The sequence below is a fragment of the Pseudophryne corroboree genome, chromosome 1 (genome assembly GCF_028390025.1).
Source record: "Pseudophryne corroboree isolate aPseCor3 chromosome 1, aPseCor3.hap2, whole genome shotgun sequence".
NCBI lineage: Eukaryota > Metazoa > Chordata > Amphibia > Anura > Myobatrachidae > Pseudophryne > Pseudophryne corroboree.
Window position 1 is genome coordinate 915,957,236 of NC_086444.1, and position 19,463 is coordinate 915,976,698.

At 44.2% G+C, this 19,463-nt stretch overlaps 1 long non-coding RNA gene across 4 annotated transcripts in view; it reads right to left on the bottom strand.

The window, feature by feature from the left end:
* The window catches only part of LOC134917674 (uncharacterized), a 166,775-nt gene that overhangs the window by 95,666 nt on the left and 51,646 nt on the right, over positions 1 to 19,463 (bottom strand). For all 4 annotated transcript variants that reach the window (XR_010177428.1, XR_010177425.1, XR_010177426.1 and 1 more), the window contains exon 2: positions 1,288 to 1,324. This is a non-coding gene — a long non-coding RNA (uncharacterized LOC134917674). The remainder of the gene's footprint in view (positions 1 to 1,287; positions 1,325 to 19,463) is intronic.

Sequence of the window (19,463 nt, forward strand, 5' to 3'; positions counted from 1 at the left end):
TACCATATGGGGCAATAGCAGTAGTTTAAAGTAGCAGGAATAGACATTTGACACAGAGATGATTGCCCAGTGGATATAGAAAGGACAGTGCTATAATGAACTATATATGGAACAAAGGCAGCCAATCTTGAGAAACACCTAGTTCACTGTTATATCCACTTCAATAAGGTCAGGTTACATCCTGAGGAGTAGTAACATTTGTATATATATATTTACCACTTATACATCTATATTACCTCTAAAAGAGAAAGGAACAGAGACTTTATAGAAAAGGGCTTATTAAATTATAAAAGACTATAAGCGAATGAGCACAACTATATTCTGCTTCAAATAATTTAATATGATATGATAAAGCCCAATTTGGAAGTCAGAAGCGCAGTTACATCATTATACGTTTAATCTATTGTCAAGAGACTGAGCAGGTTTACCCAGGCTGAATATAATGCTGTACCTCATTACAGAGACCCTTTTGTTAAACTGGAGGTGAAACTCGTTATTAACCCTAATTTACTAATTACAAGTCACCGGAGGATAACCTATCCACTGCGGAAGGGATATTAGTGGCAGTGTATTGAGACAAACTGACAAACTGGTAGGAGACTTGGCTGCTGAAGATATATGTTTAATATATATAGGAGCCCTAATTGATGATGATACAGCCAATTTATATACATCTGCACTAGACTCTTCAGGGAGTTAAAAGCAGTATAGTTTCACTACAGTAATATCTCATTTCACCGAGTAAAAGAAGCAGTAGGAATCGTTACATAAGTGTCAGAAAGATAACACTTGCAGTGATCCAGAAAGAAACACATGTAACAAAGTACTGTGACTAGGATAAGCTAAAGCTACAGTGTTTCTATGGACTACAGAAAAGAACATCAAATAGAGAAAACAACACCGTTATCTCAGGAACAGTAGTAACAATTAAATCTGCATAACTGAGTCAGAATTACATGTTGGGGACATCTACAAATACCTAAGGAATTTATTTTCTATGTATGAAATATATAATATCACAGACACTGAAAGGAAGGTACTTATATTTATGTAACATTTTTACGGGCCCCAATTGTGCACAGAAGGTTTGAGAGTACCCGGGTAACTCATTTTCAATTGAGTATAAGAGAGTTTTTTTTGTATTGCATGCAAGAATAATTTGTATAGGTTTAAAAGGGGTAGTGGGACTGTAAATGTATTGCACTTTCTTTTGTTTGTTAGAAAGTTTTACCTTTTGATTCTTAAATATATTGTGGTATTAAAATATACATATATAAATATACTTACCGTAACCATAGTTTCTGGACTTTTAATGCTGAAGATCCTGAAGATACAAAGAAGAAAACAGGTATAATATTATATTGCATTGTACTGTTTGCATAAAAGCATTTAAGGTAAACAGAGTTAAGAATATCACTTACTATTAGAAAGGGCTTACCCAGGCAAGCCCAAATAACTAGCTTGGGTGGAGGCACAGATATTGAGTAAACACCCCTTATCGGGATAATTAAAAATCTCATATTGGAGTATTTGAGGAGGGGTTACACTGGCAGTGGCAGCATTGATGTCCCGCGGGTGGTAGGGGGTATTCTATCTGTCGCTCAGCATGTAGGACCTGGAGAAATAATTTCTGCTAATTACTCCTTTACTGTACAGATGGGGCAGGAAGGAGAACACTAAACTGTAGAAGGGGACATTGGACTGAATGAAGGGGCCCTAGTACATGACTTCCAGGGTGGTATGGGGTGTTTAATACGTAGGGGAGGGGTGTATAGTGGAGTGGGCTTAATATTCATAATTTTCTGGTGGGAGGGTAGCTTGCTTTACTGCAGATATCTCAAGTTCCTGAAAATAGATTTCTTAGCTTTGGGATAAAAAGCTAGAGAGTCCCACCTTTCAGTAGGTGCTGGGGACTTGGGGATCAGAGTTCAGGATCCAGAGTAATCCACCAATGAAAATTTAAAACTGCATATTGGGCATGTCGAGCTGGAGCAGGGAAAAGCTGCTGGAAGGCTGATATCTCTGGTTCTGGGCATAGTAGAGACAAGCTGCCAGTGTGCACCGAAAGGGGAGAGTCCCAGCTTTTGGAATATACCCTCATAAAAACTCTAAGTCAGACAGAAACCGAGATATCTGGCTGGGAAGAACAATTATCATAGAAAAAATTTTTGTTCCTTGAAAGAAATCAAGAAAACAAGAAGAAAACCTCTTTGTGGGGGCACTCTTATCAAAATAGTCTAATTTATTTAAAACATAACATTTATTGATTCACAATAAAAAAATATATGACATTTGTAGCCTTTCTCAAACAAAAAAAAGAGAGATTTTTGACCTCTAAATATGGGTCACCCTCAGGTGAAAATATAGTGTGATATAAAGTTATATCAAAGAGCTTTTTATCTAAACATTTTAATTATAAGATAAAATAAGCAAGGTCAGAGAGTAATGATCCGACCATGACGGCATATTTATATTCCTAACTAGACAATCTACCTGTAGTTAGTAGTTACTGTGTCACTTCTATTGAGAGAAATAAATCAAAAACAGTTTTTTCTAGGTACTTCTAAATTAATAATAATAAATATAAAAAGGCGCACCTCAAATTAGTTTGTAGCTGATCACTGTCCCTGCTCAGAACAGAATATACCAAAGCAGGCCTTATAGATCAGAACTTTATTGTATTGAAATCCTGGTATATAAACAATTGGTCATAAACTTTCTTTTAAGAGTGAGTGTTTTCCTGAGTCGGGCAGAAAAACCATATACTCCACAATGATAAAAAGCAATTTGTTTATGGCCACAGTAACAAGTACAGATAGCAGAGAGTTTTATCTGCGTTTATATGAGCACAGTTTACACAGAGGAATAATATGTCCCCTATTATTGTACCATCATTGATAGTAATATATAGTTTAAAGATTAGGTACTCCACTGTGCTTACAGCAATTACTGAAGAAAGAAACACACAATGTAAAATCTCAATAGAAGAAAAAACTAAAGTGGCAACTTCTTATGTGGACTCAGATCTCCATTATACTTGCAACAGTTTTGTTATTTTTCAAGCAATATGTAACATCAGTGACAAGCGAATTTACAATGAATTGTCAGTCTTCCTATGAATGAAATCACAGCCAAAAAAGGAATTAAATAAGGTTAGTTGAGTCAACTGATGTTAATGTGAATTACAAAATCCCCATCTACAGGCAGAATAGAAGCCCGTCCCATATGTCCAGTCAACTTCTACTGCCTTCCCATGTGTGTGCAAGTACACAGTGAATGGGAGGTGAGAGAGTTGGCCAGACGGTAACGGACTGAAGAAAGAAAGAGTGTTTCTTGCTGTCATCCGCTATAGCGTCCGCAGCCCTGTTGATATTTGATCAGCGCAGGGCTAGGAGGTGCCGCCAAGCGGATGATGAGAGCGCACTGAAAATACCTAGCGGGGAGAGAGAGTCCCCGAATGCAGCGGTAGCGGCTGACGTCTCCGTTAGTGCCGTGGTCCGGGCCCCTGTCACGTGTCTCGGGATTCCGGAAGTGGCGTCATGTGACGCTCAAGGACTAGTACTGACTGAACGTACGTTTCACCCTAAAAACGGGCTTGTTCACCATCTGGACAGATGGTGAACAAGCCCGTTTTTAGGGTGAAACGTACGTTCAGTCAGTACTAGTCCTTGAGCGTCACATGACGCCACTTCCGGAATCCCGAGACACGTGACAGGGGCCCGGACCACGGCACTAACGGAGACGTCAGCCGCTACCGCTGCATTCGGGGACTCTCTCTCCCCGCTAGGTATTTTCAGTGCGCTCTCATCATCCGCTTGGCGGCACCTCCTAGCCCTGCGCTGATCAAATATCAACAGGGCTGCGGACGCTATAGCGGATGACAGCAAGAAACACTCTTTCTTTCTTCAGTCCGTTACCGTCTGGCCAACTCTCTCACCTCCCATTCACTGTGTACTTGCACACACATGGGAAGGCAGTAGAAGTTGACTGGACATATGGGACGGGCTTCTATTCTGCCTGTAGATGGGGATTTTGTAATTCACATTAACATCAGTCGACTCAACTAACCTTATTTAATTCCTTTTTTGGCTGTGATTTCATTCATAGGAAGACTGACAATTCATTGTAAATTCGCTTGTCACTGATGTTACATATTGCTTGAAAAATAACAAAACTGTTGCAAGTATAATGGAGATCTGAGTCCACATAAGAAGTTGCCACTTTAGTTTTTTCTTCTATTGAGATTTTACATTGTGTGTTTCTTTCTTCAGTAATTGCTGTAAGCACAGTGGAGTACCTAATCTTTAAACTATATATTACTATCAATGATGGTACAATAATAGGGGACATATTATTCCTCTGTGTAAACTGTGCTCATATAAACGCAGATAAAACTCTCTGCTATCTGTACTTGTTACTGTGGCCATAAACAAATTGCTTTTTATCATTGTGGAGTATATGGTTTTTCTGCCCGACTCAGGAAAACACTCACTCTTAAAAGAAAGTTTATGACCAATTGTTTATATACCAGGATTTCAATACAATAAAGTTCTGATCTATAAGGCCTGCTCTGGTATATTCTGTTCTGAGCAGGGACAGTGATCAGCTACAAACTAATTTGAGGTGCGCCTTTTTATATTTATTATTATTAATTTAGAAGTACCTAGAAAAAACTGTTTTTGATTTATTTCTCTCAATAGAAGTGACACAGTAACTACTAACTACAGGTAGATTGTCTAGTTAGGAATATAAATATGCCGTCATGGTCGGATCATTACTCTCTGACCTTGCTTATTTTATCTTATAATTAAAATGTTTAGATAAAAAGCTCTTTGATATAACTTTATATCACACTATATTTTCACCTGAGGGTGACCCATATTTAGAGGTCAAAAATCTCTCTTTTTTTTGTTTGAGAAAGGCTACAAATGTCATATATTTTTTTATTGTGAATCAATAAATGTTATGTTTTAAATAAATTAGACTATTTTGATAAGAGTGCCCCCACAAAGAGGTTTTCTTCTTGTTTTCTTGATTTCTTTCAAGGAACAAAAATTTTTTCTAAGATTTAGTTTTTTTACCTCGGGGTGCACCACCAGCAGGATGATTTATTTCTGGAAATTTTTTCCCTAATTATCTTCCAGATTGTTGGTTTACAATATTTATCATCATTTTCTGACAGGTTGTGCAGGAACACTCCCCCTTCCCTGTCAAGAACAATTATCAGGCTAGGATGGGGACCACTGCTTTGAAGTCGGATATCTCCGGTTCCCCAGGGCCGATTTTCAAAAATCTGGTACCCCTGAAAAGAGGGGACCCTCAGCTATCAGCCTAGGGCCCTTTTACTCCTGGGGCCCTTGGGCAAGAGCCCATTGAGCCCATACGAAAAGACGGCCCTGCCTCTGCGACATCACAATGCATTTAGATGCAGGCAGCTAGATAGACCCTATGTGACATCACAATGCACTCAGTCTCAGCTGCAGGCAGCTAGACAGTACTTCTGTGACATTACAATGCACTCAGCTGCAGGCAGCTAGACAGTACCTCTGTGATATCACAATGCACTCAGCTGCAGGTAGCTAGACAGTACCTCTGTGACAACAACAGAACCTCTGTGACATCAGAAGGCATTCATCTGCAGGCATCTAGAAAGTACAGCTGTGACATCACATTGTATTTGCCTGTAGACAGACAGCACCTCTATGATTTATTTTATTTAGTTTCCTTTTTAGTGCAGGATTTTCTGTAGCACTTTACAATCACAATGCAGTACTTCTGTAACATCACAAAGCATTCAGCTTCAGGCAGTTAGACAGTATCTCTATGACATTATTATGTATTCAGCTGCAGGCATCTAGATAGTACCTATGTGGCATCACAATGCATTTAGCTGCAGGCAGCTAGGCTGAACCTTGTGATATCACAATGCACTCAGCTGCAGGCAGCTAGACAGTATGTCTGCAACATTACAATGTACTCAGCTGCAGGCAGCTGGACAGTACCTCTGTGACATCACAATGCAATCAGCTGCAATCAGCTAGACAGTACCTCTGTGACATCATTATACACTCAGCTGCAGGCAGCTAGACAATACATCTGTGATATCACAATGCAGTCAGCTGGACAGTCCCTCTATGACATCACAATGAATTCACCTGCAGTAAGCTAGACAGTACCTCTCTAACATGACAATGCATTTATCAGCAGGTAGCTAGACAGGGGATCGGTATGAAATACCTCCAATCAAAATGCCGACATTCAAAATCCCGACACCAATTGACCGATGGTCAAAATCCCGACAAGGTCAAAATACCGACATGGACAAAATACGACATGTAAAATGGCGACAGGTCAAAATACCGACATGCGGTTTTTGTTGCTTTTTGTGTGTATGTCAACATAAGTCAACATGGACACAATATAAAGTGTACCGCGTCCCCTCGCTTCGGGCGCGGTGCCTCGCTGCGCTCGGCACACTATTATATTCCCCCTCCAGGTCCACTGGGATGGTAAAGTTTGAACAAGTCGGTTTCAATGAAAAAAATCATGAAAAACTCATGTCGGTATTTTGACCTGTCAGCATTTTACATGTCGGTATTTTGACCTTGTCTGTATTTTAAATGTCGGTATTTTGTCCATGTCGGGATTTTGATCTTGTCGGGATTTTGACCATCGGTCAATTGGTGTCGGGATTTTGAACGTCAGGATTTTGATTGGAGATAAACTGACTGCATCCCGCTAGACAGTACCTCTGTGACATCAACATTACCTCTATGACATCACAATGCATTCACCTGTAGGCAGCTAGACAGTACCTCTGTGACATCACAATGCACTCAGCTGCAGGCAGCTAGACAATACCTCTGTGACATCACAATGAACTCAGCTGCAGTAAGCTACACAGTACCTTAGTGAAGGATACTCTATTCCACTTTACAATCACAATGCATTCAGATGCAGTCAGCTAGACAGTACTTCTTGGAGGTAAACTGACTGCATCCCGCTAGACAGTACCTCTGTGACAACAACAGAACCTCTGTGACATCACAATGCATTCATCTGCAGGCAGCTAGAAAGTACCTCTGTGATATCACAGTGTATTCGCCTGAGGACAGTTAGACAGCACCTCTATGATTTATTTTATTTAGTTTCCTTTTAAGTGCAGGATATTCCGTAGCACTTTACAAACACAATGCATCCAGCTGCCGGCAGCTATACAGTACTTCTGTAACATCACAATGCATTCAGCTTCAGGCAGTGAGACAGTACCTCTGTGACATTAAAATATATTCAGCTGCAGGCATCTAGATAGTATCTATGTGGCATTACAATTCATTTAGCTGCAGGCAGCTAGGCAGTACACTACCTCGTGACATCACAATGCAATCAGCTGCAGGCAGATAGACAGTACCTCTATGACATCACAATGCATTGTCTGCAGGTAGCTAGACAGTACCTCTGTGACATAAATATTACCTCTGTGACATCACAATGCATTCACGTGTAGGCAGCTAGACAGTACCTCTGTGACATCCCAATGTAATCAGCTACAGACAACTAGGCAGTTTCTTTGTTACATCACATTGCATTCAGCTGCAGGCAGCTAGACAGTACCTCTGTGATATCACAATGCATTCAGCTGCAGGCAGCTGGACAGTACCTCTGTCACATCACAATGCCTTCAGCTGCAGGCAGCTAGACGGTACCTCTATGACATCACGATGCACTCAGCTGGAGTCAGCTAGACAGCACCTCTGTGATATCACAATGCATTCACCTGCAGTAAGCTAGATAGTAACTATGTGATATAACAATGCATTCAGCTGCAGGCAGCTTGGAAGTACCTCTGTGACATCACAATGCAATAAGCTGCAGAGAGCTAGACAGTACCTCTGTGACATCATATTGCACTCAGCTGCAGTCAGCTAGACAGTCACTTTGTGACATCACAGTGCATTCACCTGCAGTAAGCTACACAGTACCTTAGTGAAGGATACTCCATTCCACTTTACAATCACAATGCATGCAGATGCAGTCAGCTAGACAGTACTTCTATAATATCACAATGCATTCAGCTTCAGGCAGTCAGACAGAACCTCTGTGACATCACAATGCATTCAGCTGCAGGCAGCTGGACAGTACCTCTGTCACATCACAATGCCTTCAGCTGCAGGCAGCTAGACGGTACCTCTGTGACATCACGATGCACTCAGCTGGAGTCAGCAAGACAGTACCTCTGTGATATCACAATACATTTACCTGCAGTAAGCTAGATAGTACCTATGTAATATAACAATGCATTCAGCTGCAGGCAGCTTGGAAGTACCTCTATGACATCACAATGCAATAAGCTGCAGGGAGCTAGACAGTACTTCTGTGACATTACAATGCCCCCAGCTGCAGGCAGCTAGACAGAACCTCTGTGACATAACAATGCAATCAGCTGCAGTCAGCTAGACAGAACCTCTGTGACATCACAATCCACTCACCTGCACTCAGCTAGACAGTCCATCTTTGATATCACAATGCATTCACCTGCAGTAATCTAGACAGTACCATCAGAATGCATTGTCTGCAGGTAGCTAGACAGTACAACTGTGAAATAAATATTACCTTTATGACATCACAATGCATTCAGCTGTAGGCAGCTAGACAGTACCTCTGTGACATTACAATGCATTCAGCTACAGGCAACTAGGCAGTACCTCTGTGACATCACAATGCAATCAGATTAAGTCAGCTAGACAGTACCTCTGTGACATCACAATGCACTCAGCTACAGGCAGCTAGACAGAACTTCTATGACATCTTAATGCACTCAGCTGCAGTCAGCTAGACAGTCCCTCTGTGACATCACAATGCATTGACCTGCAGTAAGCTACACAGTACCTCTGTGACGTCACAATAAATTCATCTGCAGTAAGCTAGACAGTACTTCTGTAACATCACAATGCATTCAGGTTCAGGCAGTCAGACAGTACCTCTGTGATATTGCAATGCCTACAGCTGCAGACAGCTAAAGAGAACCTTTGTGATATGACAATGCATTCAGCTACAGGCAGCTGGACAGTACCTCGGTGACATCACAATGCAATCAACTGCAGGCAGCTAGACAGTACCTCTGTGTTACCACAATGCTTTCAGCTACATTTTTAGGTATATAAATGAAAGGAAAAAATCAAATGGAAGAATAGTAAGACTTAAGACAGAGAGTGAGAATGTGGTGGAGGGAGACAAGGCAATAGCAGATCACCTAAATCATTATTTTTGCTCCGTATTTACTACAGAAGGAGAAGGGTCCACAGTTAAGCTGCAAGGACATTCATAAAAATAAGGTAGATGAAACTACATTTACAGAAGAGAAGGTCTTAACAGAACTTTCAAAACTAAAAGTGGATAAATCAATGGGGCCAGATGGGATACACCCAAGGATACTAAAAGAGCTAAAAGATGTGCTGGTGGCACCATTAACAGAATTATTTAACCATTCACTAAATACAGGTGCCATTCCAGAGGACTGGAAAAGAGCAAATGTAGTTCCACTGTACAAAAGTGGAAGCAAGGAAGAAGCAAGTAACTACAGACCAGTAAGCCTTACATCAGTAGTAGGGAAAGTAATGGAAAAACTATTAAAAGAAAGAGTAGTGGAATATCTTAAATCAAACAACTTACAGGATCCAAAACAGCATGGATTTACTGGTGGGAGATCATGCCAAACAAATCTTATTGACTTTTTTGACTCTGTGACGAAAATAATAGATCAGGGGGGAGCTGTGGATGTAGCATATCTAGACTTTAGTAAGGCATTTGACCAGTGGCATAACTACTGCCCCCGCAGTCCTCGTGGTGGCTTGGGGGCGAGGGGCTGCGGGGGCGCCACTGACTTTGCACAGATTGACATGCGGACGAGCGTCTGCATGTCAATCTGCGGTCTCCTTCCCTCCGCTGCTGTAAGGAGTGACACGGAGCGCACATCGCGCGCCACTCCTGTGTCCCTCCCTGGCTCTCCCCTGGCCGGTCTAATAAAGGAAGTGCCGTTCGTGAGCTCCGATTGGCTCACGAACCGGCACTTCCTTTATTAGACCGGCAGGAGAGCCAGGAAGGACATAGGAGAGGCGCGCTATGCGCTCTGTGTCCCTCCAACACAAAGGAGCGGGGGGGGGGGGGGGGGGGCAGGCACTGTGGGGGAATATCTGGAACTGGGGGCATATACCTGGCACTGTGGGGGAATATCTGGCACTGGGGGCATATACCTGGCACTGTGGGGGAATATCTGGCACTGGGGGCATATACCTGGCACTGTGGGGGAATATCTGGCACTGGGGGCATACACCTGGCACTGTGGGGGAATATCTGGCACTGGGGGCATATACCTGGCACTGTGGGGGAATATCTGGCACTGGGGGCATATACCTGGCACTGGGGGCATTTACCTGGCACTGTGGGGGAATATCTGGCACTGGGGGCATATACCTGGCACTGTGGGGGAATATCTGGCACTGGGGGCATATACCTGGCACTGTGGGGGAATATCTGGCACTGGGGGCATATACCTGGCACTGTGGGGGAATATCTGGCACTGGGGGCATTTACCTGGCACTGTGGGGGAATATCTGGCACTGGGGGCATATACCTGGCACTTTGGGGAATATCTGGCACTGGGGGCATATATCTGGCACTGTGGGCATATACCTGGCACTGTGGGGGAAGATCTGGCACTGGGGGCATATACCTGGCACTGTGGGGGAATATCTGGCACTGTGGGGGAATATCTGGCACTGGGGGGCATATACCTGGCACTGTGGGGGAAGATCTGGCACTGGGGGCATATACCTGGCACTGTGGGGGAATATCTGGCACTGGGGGCATATACCTGGCACTGGGGGCATATACCTGGCACTGTGGGGGAGCAGGCACTGAGGGGGCATATGTGGCACTGTGGGGGATATCTGGCACTGGGGGCATATACCTGGCACTGTGGGGGAATATCTGGCACTGGGGGCATATACCTGGCACTGTGGGGGAATATCTGGCACTGGGGGGAGCAGGCACTGAGGGGGCATATGTGGCACTGTGGGGGAATATTTGGCACTGGGGGAGCAGGCACTGAGGGGGCATATGTTGCACTGGGGGGGGGTATATGTGGCACTGGGGGCATGTACCTGGCACTGTGGGGGAATATCTGGCACTGGGGGCATATACCTGACACTGTGGGGGAATATCTGGCACTGGGGGCATATGTGGCACTGGGAGCATGGCCCTAGCAACAAGCACTACCCCCTAGCAACGAGCATGACACCCAGTGCATGAAACCCCTGGCAACGAGCATGACACCCAGTGCATTAAACCCCTGGCAACGAGCATGACACCCTGAGCATGAAAACCCCTGGCACCGTGCATGGAACCAAGAGCATGAAACCGCTGGCAACGAGCATGACACCCAGTGCATGAAACCCCTGACAACGAGCATGACATCCTGAGCATGAAAACCCCTGGCACCGTGCATGGAACCAAGAGCATGAAACCCCTGGCAACGAGCAGGTAATTTAAAAGTAATTAGAAGCCTTACTGTAGAACTTAATGTGTAATGGGCATTACGGTGTGTTGCATAATGTATCACGGACATTGTGGTGTGTGTCATAATGTGTCAGGCATTACGGTGTGTTGTATACTATATCACGGGCATTGTGGTATGTGGTATAATGTCTCAGGATCATTGTGGTGTGTGTCTTACTGTGTCACAGACATTGTATGTGCTATAATGTATCAGGGGCATTGCAGTGTGTAGCATAATGTATAACGGGCATTGCGATTCCTGTCATAATGTGTCACAGGCATTACGGTGTGTGGCATAATGTGTCGGGGGCATTACAGTGTGTGCATATTGTGTCATGTGCATTATTGTGTGTGGCATAATGGCTAAGGCCATTGCAGTATGTGGAATAATGTATACTGGGCATTACTATAAGGAGGAAAAATGACAAATAATGTAAGGGGCATGAATCAGGATTATTTTTCTTTCCTGTGGTGGCTAACGTCTGGGCGTGCAGGTGCAAAACTGGGGTATAAGGTAGTCTTTTCCTGCAATGCCACGCCCCTTTACGTGGGGGCGGTTTAGAAAACAGTTAAATGGATAAGAACCTGGTTGCAGGATAAGAAACAGACAGTTGCAGTAAATGAAGTGCAATCTTGGAAGGAAATGTTACCAGTGGAGTACCGCAGGGATCTGTACTCGGACCAGTTCTCTTTAATATCTTTGTTGGTGACATTGCAAATGATATTAAAGGGAAAGTATGTCTTTTGGCAGATGATACAAAGATTTGCAACAGGGTAGACAAACCGGGAGGGATAAAACAAATGATTGATGACCTAGCTAGGCTTGAGAAATGGTCAAGAACGTGGCAACTACAGTTTAATGCTAAAAAATGCAAAATCATGCACTTGGGTCTCAAAAACCCAAAGGCTAAATATAGTATCAAGGGTACTATAATGGAAAATACTGAGGAGGAAATGGATTTAGGAGTCACTATTTCAAGTGACTTAAAGGCAGGAAAGCAATGCAACAAAGCAATGAGAAAGGCAAGTCAGATGCTTGGTTCCAGAGCCGGCCTTAGGCATAGGCAAACTAGGCAATTGCCTAGGGCATTTTGTATGCCATGGGGCACAAGCAGCTTCTGCTGATTAAAATGATATGTGGCATGCCTATATTCTGTATGCAGCATTTCGTATGCAGATACAGCCACAGTCGCACACAATATATAGGCATGCTGCATATCACTTTAATCAGCAGAAGCTGCTTGTGTATCCTAGCCACACAGCAATGCAAATAAGATGCATTTTCATAAAAAAATAGGCACCCAATGTTAGCAGAGCTGCCAGTTGACTCACGCCAGGAACTATGGGGGTCATTCCGAGTTGTTCGCTTGTTATTTTTTTCTCGCAACGGAGCGAATAGTCGCTAATGCGCATGCGCAATGTCCGCAGTGCGACTGCGCCAAGTAAATATGCTATGCAGTTAGGTATTTTACTCACGGCATTACGAGGTTTTTTCTTCGTTCTGGTGATCGTAATGTGATTGACAGGAAGTGGGTGTTTCTGGGCGGAAACTGGCCGTTTTATGGGAGTGTGTGAAAAAACGCTACAGTTTCTGGGAAAAATGCGGGAGTGGCTGGAGAAACGGAGGAGTGTCTGGGCGAACGCTGGGTGTGTTTGTGACGTCAAACCAGGAACGACAAGCACTGAACTGATCGCAGATGCCGAGTAAGTCTGGAGCTACTCAGAAACTGCTAAGAAGTGTCTATTCGCAATTCTGCTAATCTTTCGTTCGCAATTTTGATAAGCTAAGATTCACTCCCAGTAGGCGGCGGCTTAGCGTGTGCAAAGCTGCTAAAAGCAGCTTGCGAGCGAACAACTCGGAATGACCCCCTATATGTGTCATTATTTGTATAAGGGCATTAATAATGTGTAACATATGTGTAAGGGGCACTATGTGTGTCATTATGTGTATAAGGGCACTAATAATGTGCGGCATATGTGTAAGGGACATTATGTGTGTCATTATGTGTATAAGGGCATTAACAATGTGCGGCATATGTGTAAGTGAAATTATGTGTATAAGGGCATTAATAAGGGTTGGCATAATGTGTAAGGTGCACTATGTTTATAAGGACATTAATAATGTGTGTCATATGTGTAAGGGGCATTACTGTGTGGTATTATGTGTATAAATGCATTACCAATGTGTGGCATTATGTGTATACGGTGCTCTACTGTGTGGCGTAACATATAGAAAGGGCACTACTGTGTGGTGTAATGAGAATAAAGAGCAATATGGTGTGGTGTAATGTGAATAAGGAGCAATATGGTGTGGTATAATGAGAATAAAGAGCAATATGGTGTGGTGTAATGTGAATAAGGAGCAATATGGTGTGGTATAATGAGAATAAAGAGCAATATGGTGTGGTGTAATGTGAATAAGGAGCAATATGGTGTGGTATAATGAGAATAAAGAGCAATATGGTGTGGTGTAATGTGAATAAGGAGAAATTCAGTATGATATGTGAATGAGGGGCACTACTGTGAGAAGTAACGTATATAAGGTAAATTGGTACTACTGTGTGATGTAATGTGAATAAGGGACACTATCGTATTGTAAATTGTGAATAAAGTTGCACTACTGTGAGGCATAATTTGAATTGGGGGTACTAATGTGTGTGGCCATGCCCCATTGCCAGCAAAAACACATACCTTTTTGGGCTGTGCGCCGAATGTGCACACTGTTCTTATTTAAATTACAGGAGGTAGGAAAACAAAAAAGTACTGCTATGGGTGGGGGGTGATGGTGCTGGGAAAGGAGTGCAGGGTCAGAGGCGGAACTAGCGGTGGTGCTAGGGGGCACCAGCCAAAATCTTGCCTAGGGCATCATATTGGTTAGGGCCGGCACTGCTTGGTTCCATAGGGAGAGGAATCAGTAGCAGGAAAAAAGAAGTGATAATGCCACTGTATAGGTCATTGGTACGGCCGCATCTTGAATACTGTGTCCAGTTCTGGAGACCATATCTCCAGAAGGATATAAATACATTAGAGAGTGTAGAAAGAAGGGCAACTAAAATGGTGCATGGCCTACATCACAAAACTTACCGGGAAAGGCTAAAAGATCTTAACATGTATAGTTTGGAGGAGAGAAGGGAAAGGGGGGACATGATAGAAACTTTCAAATATACAAAGGGTTTTAACAAAGTTCAGGAGGGAATCATTCTTCAAAGGAAGAGGAATATTAGAACTCGAGGACATAAACTGAAACTGGAGGGAGGCAGGTTCAGGGGAAATTTAAGGAAAACTTACTTCACAGAAAGGGTAGTGGACAAGTGGAATAGCCGCCCATCAGAGGTGGTAGAGGCTAAGATTGTAGAGCAATTTAAACATGCTTGGGATAGGCATATGAATATCCTTACAAAGAATTAAGGTTCAAAAAGGGTTGAGATTACCTGAAGAATAAAAAGGGGCAGACTAGATGGGCCAAGTGGTTCTTATCTGCCGTCAAATTCTATGTTTCTATGTTTCTATATGCAGCTGGACAGTACCTCTGTGACATCACAATGCCCTCAGCTGCAGACAGCTAGACAGTATCTCTATAACATCACAATGCAAACAGCTGCAGTCAGCTAGACAGTACCTCTGTGACATCACAATGCACTCAGCTGCAGTCAGCTATACATTCCATCTGTGATATCACAATGCATTCACCTGCAGTAAGCTAGACAGTACCTCTATAGCATCACAATGCATTTAGCTGCAAGAACTAGGCAGTACATTTCTGACATCACAATGCACTCAGCTGCAGGCAGCTAGACAGTACTTCTGTGATATCACAATGCATTCAGCTGCAGGCAGCTAGACAATACCTCTATGACATCACAATGCAATCAGCTGCAGGCAGCTAGACAGTACCTCTGTGACATCACAATGCATTCAGCTGCAGGCAGCTGGACAGTACCTCTGTGACATCACAATGCCCTCAGCTGCAGGCAGCTAGACAGTACCTTTGTGACATCACAATGCAATCAGCTGCAGTCAGTTAGACAGTACCTCTATGACATCACAATGCAATCAGCTGCAGGCAGCTAGACAGTACCTCTGTGATATCACAATGCATTCAGCTTCAGGCAGTCAAACAGTACATCTGTGACATAACAATGCATTCAGCTGTACGCATGTAGACAGTATCTCTGCAACATCACAATGCATTCAGCTGCAGGCAGCTATACAGAACCTCTGTGACATCACAATGCATTCACCTGCAGTAAGCTAGACAGTACCTCTGTGACATCACAATGCACTCAGCTGCAGGCAGCTAGACAGTACCACTGTGATATCACAATGCATTCAGCTGCAGGCATCTGGAGAGTACCTCTGTGACAACACAATGCCCTCAGCTGCAGGTAGCTAGACAGTACCTCTGTGATATCACAATGCAATCAGCTGCAGTCAGCTAAACAGTACCGCAGTGACATCACAATATATTCAGCTGCAGGCAAATAGACAGTACCTCTGTGGCATCAAAATGCAATTAGCTGCAGGCAACTAGGCATTACCTTTGTGACATCACAATGCGATCAGCTGCAGGCAGCTAGACCATACCTCTGTGATATCACAATGCATTCAGCTGCAGGCAGTTGGACAGTACCTCTGTGACATCACAATGCAATCAGCTGCAAGCAGGTAGACAGTACCTCTATGATATCACACTGCATTCAAATGCAGGCAAGCTGGGCAGTACCTCTGTGACATCACAATGCCCTCAGCTGCAGTCAGCTAGACAGTCCCTCTTTGACAGCACAATGCATTCACCTGTAGTAAGCTAGACAGTACCTCTGTGACATCACAATGTATTCACCTGCATTAGGCGAGACAGTACCTCTGTGACATCTACATAACCTCTACGACATCACTGTGCATTAATCTGCATTAAGCTAGACAGTACCTCTGTGACATCACAAGACATTCACCTGCAGTAAGCGAGAGAGTACCTCTGTGACATCACAATGCATTTATTGGCAGGTAGCTAGACAGTACCTCTGTGACATCAACATTACCTCTGACATCACAATGCATTCACCTGCAGGCAGCTAGACAGTAACTCTGTGACATCACAATGCAATCAGCTGCAAGCAGCTAGACAGTACCTCTGTGATATCACAATGCTTTCAGCTGCAAGAAGTTGGACAGTACATCGGTGACATCACAATGCAATCAGATGCAGTCAGCTAGACAGTACCTCTGTGACATCACAATGCACTCAGCTGCAGGCAGCTAGACAGTACCTCTGTGGAATCACAATACACTCAGCTGCAGTCAGCTAGACAGTCCCTCTTTGACAGCACAATGCATTCACCTGTAGTAAGCTAGACAGTACCTCTGTGACATCACAATATATTCACCTGCATTAGGCGAGACAGTACCTATGTGACATCACAATGCATTTATTTGCAAATAGCTAGATAGTACCTCTGTGACATCTACATTACCTCTACGACATCACTGTGCATTCACCTGCAGGCAGCTAGACAGGTCCTCTGTGACATCACAATGCACTCAGCTGCAGGCAGCTAGTCAGTACCTCTGTGACAACGACAACAACAACAGAACCTCTGTGACATCACAATGCATTCACCTGCAGTAAGCTAGATGGTACCCCTGTGACATCGCTATGCATTTATGTGCAGTAAGATAGACAGTAATACTTTGACATCACAATGCATTTATCTAGAGGTAGCTAGACAGTACCTCTGTTACATCAACATAACCTCTATGACATCACACTACATTCACCTGTAGGTAGCTAGACATTATCTCTGTGACATCACAATGCATTCAGCTGCAGGCAGCCAGACAGTAACTCTGTGATTTCACAATGCATTCAACTGCAGGCAGCAAGAGAGTAACTACGTGGCATCAAAATGCAATAAGCTACAGACAGCTAGACAGTACCTCTGTGATATCACAATGCATTAACCTGCAGTATGCTAGACAGTACCTCTGTGACATCACAATGCATTCACCTGCAGTAAGCAAGACAGTACCTCTGTGACATCACAATGCATTCACCTGCAGGCAGCTGGGCAGTACCTCTGTGACATCACAATGCATTTAGCTGCACGCTTGTAGACAGTACCTCTGCAACATCACAATGCACTCAGCTGCAGGAAGCTAGACAGAACCCCTGTGACATCACAATGCGTTCAGCTTCAGGCAGTCAGACAGTACATCTGTGAAATCACAATGCACTAAGCTGCAATCAGCTGCAGTCAGCTAGACCATACCTCTGTGACATCACAATGCAATCAGCTGCTGTCAGCTAGACAGTACCTTTCTGACATCACAATGCACTCAGCTGCAGACAGCTAGACAGTACCTCTGTGGCAGGGGCAGATCCAGAAGAAAATGAAAGGGGAGGCACCATGATAGGGGTACGGTAATAGTTATATTTACATGCACCTAAGGCACGCGTGCTCCCAGATAAAAGGTGTGGTATCACAGGGGGCGTGACCTCAGAATACGCCATCAGGTAATGATTGGCTGTAGGAGCGCATCCTGGTTTATTGCCAATGTTTCACCCTGATGAAAAGGCTGATTGGGCCTTGAAATGTTGGTCACCGGATCCATTAGTTATGGGAGCCTGGAAGGCACCCCAGCACAATATAATTATTAAAGTTTTTAGTTGGTGGTGGCAGGTGCATGAATTGCCCATCTTTGATTAGCAGAAGCAGCCAGCTGGATCTCCAACAAGCAGCATAAGACATCTGCAGGACAGCCCTGTCACAATCACACGGGCCGCCTTCTCAAAGCTGAGGCTGAGTGTGACTGCACCTATCATGGTGGTAAAGGAAGTGGAGGAGGAAGCGCTGGGAAACTTTGCGGTGCAGTGAGGGCTAATGAAGCCTTCTGTGCCATCATAAGTAACAGTCTTACTCGATGCTGGCATTTGAACCCCGTGCCTGGGCTGGACTCTGGCTGGCTGGCAGTGGGGGAGGTAGGTTGCAGTGTGAGCAGGGGGAGGCTGGAGCTGCAGCTCCAGCATCCCCATTGGTTACCACACGGACTTGCTGTTAGAGTAGCGGCGGGTCCTAGTGCCTGCCAGCTCTTTTATCAAATCTGACTGATGGAAATAGCAGTAGTGTTGCTGCTGTTCTCCTTTTGAGGGAAAAAAAAAAGTCAGAAATGACAGGTGGGAACGGACCCTTGTGCCCCCACCCCCACCCCCCTGGATCCGCCTATGCTCTGTGGCATCACAATGCATTAAGCTGCAGGTAACTAGGCAGTACCTTTGTGACATTGTCACGTCTAGCAAAGTTTGGGGATCCGGCAGTTGAGACTTGCCCAAGGAGGTAGCAGGCTGGGGAAGAACAAAATGAGGGGGTTGGATATAGTTCCTTTGCATGGGATACGGAGCAATGAAGGATGTAGGCGGAGTTTGAGAGTCAATGGAAAGTATTTATTATGTACAGAGCAGAGGTAGAAAACTGAGGTTGATGAACGGTGACTTAAGAACGTGGTCGTAGACAAAGAACTGTGGAACTGTGGATGAGAGTAAAACGAGGCTGAAGACAAGAACCGTGGACTGCGACTTATGAGATGAAACTGCGGTAGAGGAGCTGAGAACTGTGGACGGTAGTTTGGGTCGTGACTGGAGACTGAGAACTGTAGACTGTGGCTTGAAAGATGAAGCTGGAGATAACGAGCTGAGGACTGTGAATAGTGGATCGAGGACTTGGCTGGAAGCAAGAATCTCCGGACTGTGGCTTGGAGGACGAGGCAAGAGACCCGGGGTCATCCGTGCCCAAAGGGTCTTACTGAACCGGGTTTTCCAAGAGCGTCTCCACGGGCAGCAGCAGGCTAGGAACGGGAAAACTGCAGCAGCAACTGAGAACTGGCAAAGCAGGGTTAGAAGTACCAGAACACAG